The sequence below is a fragment of the Neomonachus schauinslandi genome, chromosome 1, assembly GCF_002201575.2.
Source record: "Neomonachus schauinslandi chromosome 1, ASM220157v2, whole genome shotgun sequence".
Classification (NCBI taxonomy): domain Eukaryota; kingdom Metazoa; phylum Chordata; class Mammalia; order Carnivora; family Phocidae; genus Neomonachus; species Neomonachus schauinslandi.
The window spans coordinates 11,945,401-11,951,331 of record NC_058403.1 but is presented as its reverse complement, the minus strand read 5'-3'; the positions used below and the strand labels follow the sequence as shown (position 1 = coordinate 11,951,331).

The 5,931-nt window shown below is 41.8% G+C and overlaps 1 pseudogene; it reads right to left on the bottom strand.

Annotated features, from left to right (window-relative positions):
• Positions 1 to 4,407: 4,407 nt before the first annotated feature.
• On the bottom strand, positions 4,408 to 5,075 carry LOC110570082 (annotated as a pseudogene).
• Positions 5,076 to 5,931: the final 856 nt, after the last annotated feature.

Sequence of the window (5,931 nt, the reverse complement as noted above, 5' to 3'; positions counted from 1 at the left end):
CCTTCCTTCCTTCCTTCCTTCCTTCCTTCCTTCCTTCCTTCCTTCCTCTCTCTCTCTCTCCCTTTTTTCTTTCTTTCTCCCTTTCTTCCTTCCTTCCTCCTTGCCTCTCTCGTCTTTTCTTTCTTCCTTTCTTCCTTCCTTCCTCCTTGCCTCTCCTTTTCTTTCTTCCTTTCTTTCTCTCTCCCTTTCTTTTCCTTCCTACTCTTTCTTTCTTTCTTTCTTTCATTCTTTCTTTCTTTCATTCTCACAAGAGCAATGCAGGCTCCCAATAGCAAATTCAAATAATACTCAGGGCACTAAGTAAGAATGAAATTCTACACACCTCTCCACCTTATCCTGCAGAAATAATGCCAGTTATAAATCTGCATTAAGACAAATCTTGCTTTGTCTTCAAACTCTAGCAACTGCTTTGGTTGTTAATTAACATGTCGGTTCCCTAAATTCTTTTAAAGCAAAGCTTCAAACACCACTCTTTCCAATAGCCTTTCTCCAGGTATTATCATTCGAAGTCACTATTACCACTCACTAACCGCCTCCAAATCATTACCAGTATCTTCTATTAGCGTTTACAGCATCCTGGCCAACTTCAGGATGCATCTCAGGTCCTCCCTTTCCATCCCAGCTCCTTCTGTGTCAACCTGAACATTCCTCAGTTCACTGCAGGATACCGAGGCTCCTCTCCTCACCTGTAGCTCTGATTATGCTCTAGACCTTATCATCAGCATGTGGCTCCGTTCTGCCTTCAAGTTGCCACTCTTGCCTTTGTGTTCTTTCTCTTCCCCACTCCTACTCTGCTTTAACCGCATGGAAACGTCTGTGTAGGCTTCACTTCATCTGTTCCACCCACTCTTGACTCTGTGATCAGCTGCTTCCATGCGGCCCTCGCCACCATGCCGATGACTCCCCCCACCCAGCCCTCACTGCACGCGCCGTAGCAGCCTAGCCCTGGATTGCCCCCACAGTCCGCCTTCTCAGCTCCTGCTCTTACGCAGGGCACAGGTACTAGTGGAGAAAATGCAAAGAGTCAGAAGTTCATAATGCTCACTTCAAATGGACCCCTGCCCCTATCCAGCCATCCTTCCTATCTACTCTGGCCCAATGGCTTTCGTTAATGACTCTTCTCTATTTGTACCAAATACTCATTCTGACCACAGTATCCTCGTTCTTGTAAGGGGTCCTTGCATCTTATTTTCTTGAGAGGAGCCAGGCACTGGTCTGCGTTTTCTCATCTTTGTTCTTCTTTCCAGATTCTAAAATATCCTTCCTCCTCTGAGCTAAAAATGAGCCCTTCCCCTTTCCTGAGAGGGTTTTCTTCTATAATGATATCCTCACCTCCTCCCGTAAGTAAAATCTTGATAGTTTTAAGGGATGTATCCTGAGAGTTTCAAAAACCTCACTTTTTGAGGACCTCTCTTGTATATAATTATCTCCATAAAATAGAATACCTGAAACACAAAAATGATGTCTTGAGACCCTTAAATGGTTTTATAAAGTACTCCTTCTAGGCCTTAATCTACTTAATGCTCTGTGTGATTCTTGACTATTGGCCAACGCTTCCTTGGTCTTTTGTTGTCATCCATGATTCTGTGATTTTTCCCTGGTGTTTTCTTATTAATTGCATCATCTCTTTCTCTCCCTATGGCTCTTCTTTCTCTTTCCTTTCAGCACTACCTAAAGCTCATTCCTTGTTCCTGATCTTCTTTTACATTTCTTCTTTATGAATTCCAATCACTTGTTTCAATTATCCTAAGGTTACCCCCCCTTGGAGAACAAACTCAACACAGCGTAACTCAACTCAACACAGGAGGGCCATCTTCTTAATACTTGGCAATCCATCCTCAGCCAGAATGCCTCCAGAAATGAAGGTCTTACGTCTCTTTATACGGCAGCTTTTTTCATTTCTGGAGAGCTCTTTTGTGTAAAGTGGTTTGTGATACATGGTTGAATCTGACTCCTGGTTATTTTGAGACATTGACTGCTTTTCTGTCCTCCAAAGCAGCACTGAAAAAAAAAAATCTTCCCTCTTCTTTTTTATAGTCCTTAGCAATACTCTGTTGTCTCATACTAATCTCCTCTAGTCCCTCAGACCCCAAACCACAGAAGCATTTTTGATTCTTCCTTCTCCTTTGGTCCATACAGTAAACAAGTCACCAAATACTGTAAGTCTTGTTTTGAAATTTCTTCTGCAGAAATAACATATTTCAAGGTAAAAGAATGAAATATTCTAAAAATAATAACTCATCTCAAACTAATTTATAAAGATAATGCGATAATGAGGGGCACCTGGGTGGCTCAGTCGTTAAGCGTCTGCCTTCGGCTCAGGTCATGGTCCCAGGGTCCTGGGATCGAGCCCTGCATCGGGCTCCCTGCTCTGTGGGAAGCCTGCTTCTCCCTCTCCCCCTCCGCCTGCTTGTGTTCCCTCTTTCGCTGTGTCTCTCTGTCAAATAAATAAAATCTTTGAAAAAAAAAAAAAAGATAATGCGATAATGATAAAAATCCCCAATGCATTTTTTCTCCAAGAGTCAGTGCAAGTATTCTGAAGATTCAACTGAGATAATAAAAAATATTCCAATAAGGAAGACCAATAAGGAGAGATTAGCCGTATGAGTTATTAAAACAAAGTTAGAGTTCTAAAAATGGTGTGGTACTAACTTGGACATATACAGATGGATCAATGGAACATCATAAACAATGCAGAATTATAGTTTATTAAGTATAAAAATGTGACATATAAAAGAAGAAAATAAGTATCAATGAGGAAATTAAAGATTACATAGCAATAATTCTGGAATCACTGGCTGAGAATTTAGAGGAAAATCCAAATATAGATTGTCACTACAAATTGGATGAAGTCTATGTGAGATTAATGGATTTAAAAAATAAAGCCATAGAAAAATAGGAAAATTACTTGAATAGTGGTTAAATCTCTGAACACTGAAAAACTGCTAAGATAAGAAGTATTGATGGTGCAGCCACTTTGGGAAAGATTCTGGCTGTTCCTTGAAATGTGAAATGCAGAGCTATTGTATGACATAACAACACTGCTAGATATATATCCGAGAGAAATGAAAACGTGTTCACACAAAAACTTGTACACGAGTGTTCGTAGCAGCATTATTCATAATACCCAAGAAGGGAAGACTACCTATGGCCATCAGTGATGGTATCTGACTACCATCAGGGAAGGGAAGGGAAGGGAAGGGAAGGGAAGGGAAGGGAAGGGAAGGGAAGGGAAGACTACCAATGGCCATACCAGTGAAATATGGTATATTCATGCAGTAGAATATTATCTGGCAATAAGAAGGAATGAGGTACCAGTACATGCTGCAACATGGATAGACTTTGAAAACATGTAAGTGCAAGAAGGCAGTCTGAAAGTACTGCATATGGTATGATTCCCCTGATATTAACTATCCAGAACTGGCAAATCCTTACAGATGCAAAGTAGATTAGTGATTGCATAGGGCTGGGGCTTGAGTGAAATTGGGGTGATTGCTAATGGGTGTGGGTTCCTTTTGGGAGTGATAAAAACGTTTTAAACTTGATAGTGGGGCTCGTTGTACAGTTCCATGGATGTATTAAAGGTAGATGAGTTGTATCAATAAAACTGTTAAAAGAAGAGCTGAAGTCAGCAAGGAAAGTATCAACTTACTACATTCCAAAAATATGAATCTTATCCTCAATCCTTTCTTGAATGAGATAGGAGTATATACTGTTCCCACAGGGCAGGGAGATCAAATAAAGTAAGAACTGAAAAATTCTTTCTGGATTTCTTTCCTTTTTTCCCCCTTATCACCTATGGTAACACTCATTAAATTGTTCTGTAATCATATTTCACAGAAACTTACTTCAATTCAGTGAATCAAGTCCTTACATTTCTTTATGGAGTCTTCACCTCAGTGTCCTCTGTAACACACCTTGTCCAGAAATCAGTTTACCAGCAACCCCCTGGTGAGCTCCCAAGATGAGCCTCTTCATTTCCAAGGTGGACCCACTAGATGTTAATACTATAGGTAAGGAATAATGATGCCAACTCAAACTTTAATTGGAGAAGAAATGAAATTTCTTCAAAGGGCACTTTAAGTGTGCATTTTGCTTAGGGAAACAAACCAGCGTGTCTTCTAAGAATAACACAGAGCATTTTGCAATTAAGCACAGGATTTGGAGTGAATAATTCAATTGTTACTGCTTTGCTGGCCCAGGCTGTTAAAACTGTGCTGGTTCTTCCCATGAGTCCCCTCCATTAGGAATTACAAAGCTTCATCTGTGGTACAGAAACGCCATACTCCTTCCCTTTTGTTGTGAAGTTTGTTCTGTCAGTCTTCAGGTTGATTTTTGGGGTTTTGAGAGAGATTTGATAGCTGTTCAGTTGTGTTCGAGGGATGAGACGAGCCTAGGGTCCTCCTACTACGTTGCTGTCTTAGTTCCTCCCAAAGCGAGATGCCATACTCCCAATACAGGGCAATCTTCTTCCTCATTCTCCTGGCAAATCAACTCAACATTCCTTAGTTTTTCAAAGTAGAACTCCTTTGCTGTTCCAACTTGTCAGTGGTTTCAACACACTGACCTGTTACATTGATTTGGCTGCTTTGTCATTTCCATTACGTAAGCCAAGATTCTTTCCCTCCAAGCCAGAACCTGTATTAAGAGTTCTTTGATTCTAAATGGACCCCTGAGGAGCTGCATGGTTGGTTTTTTCAGGACTGAAGCAACAAGGGAAGGTGCTCCTGACATACCTCGACCTTGCTTAGCGAACACCGTGGGGTCACAATCTTTGCCACTACACTTTGCATCAAAAAATTTCTTGAGCCACTGGACAAATTCAAAAAGACTTGACTTTCCTTTCAAAGACTTGTCCACAAAAATTATTTTGTCAACCTTCACTCTCTTAAAACTTACTTGTCATATTTTTAAATTCTGGGTATATTCATGTTCCACCTGACCTTGGAAGTTAATTTCTTCAAAGCAATATAACCAGGGAACAGCATATTCACAAATGGACAGTAAGCAGCCTCCAAGCACAATTGTTCAATCTTTGTCAGGACCAACTGCAGAGGCTCGTTCGTCCAAGCCATTATCACCTCCTCTTACTGGAAGCAGACTCAGAATTGGAATATAAAAATGGAATGGCATCCTTTATGCTGTGGATATAGAGACATACTTTAGAGATGCCACAGAAGTGGGTGACTGGCCATTTAGAAGGTCATCATCATTCAGGGTCTAATCTAACGTTGAGGCACCAGAAACAATTTTTTTTCAGTGAACTTGGACCTGATCATGCTCTGAGGAATGGGCTCATGTTACCCAAAGTCTTAGGGGACTGGGGTATTAAAGCTGGTGGGGTGGGGTACAACTAATGTGAGGCAGGGGAAAGAAGGGAGAAGGAAGAGGACAGCTTGTTAACTTTTGTGCAAAGAACCCAGCTTGCAAAATGCATGTCCAAGAGGGAGGGGCCTCTTAGGATATTTGGGAGACAAACTGGCCCTGGTATTTAAACAACCAGTGTAACAGAATGCATAGATTTATGTACCAGATGGAGAACCAGTGATTAGAGGACTCATTGGCCTTCACTTCCTGAATCCCCACCAAACCTGTGTGTTTAGCTGAGCTGGGCGTTTGCTGACTGCCTGCTGAAGGGCGGGTGGCTGGAATCCACAGTTCCACACCGTTGTGTGTTCTGGGGTATCAGCCAGCCAGATGGAGAGGGCCCTGGCCCAGAGGCTATGAGGATGTGCAGTAAAGATTGGGGCTCCATTGCCTAAGAGAGGGTGCCTATGGAACTCACTATGGAGGGCTGCCTCAGCTTAGTGGTGCCATCCTTCACTATGTCTCACATTTCCAGTTAGTCTTGTGTCTCATCTAGTTAAATACCCACTTCCTGGTATCTGCTAAACTATCCAGACCGTGAGCATCCCCTGACCTGCTTGGACC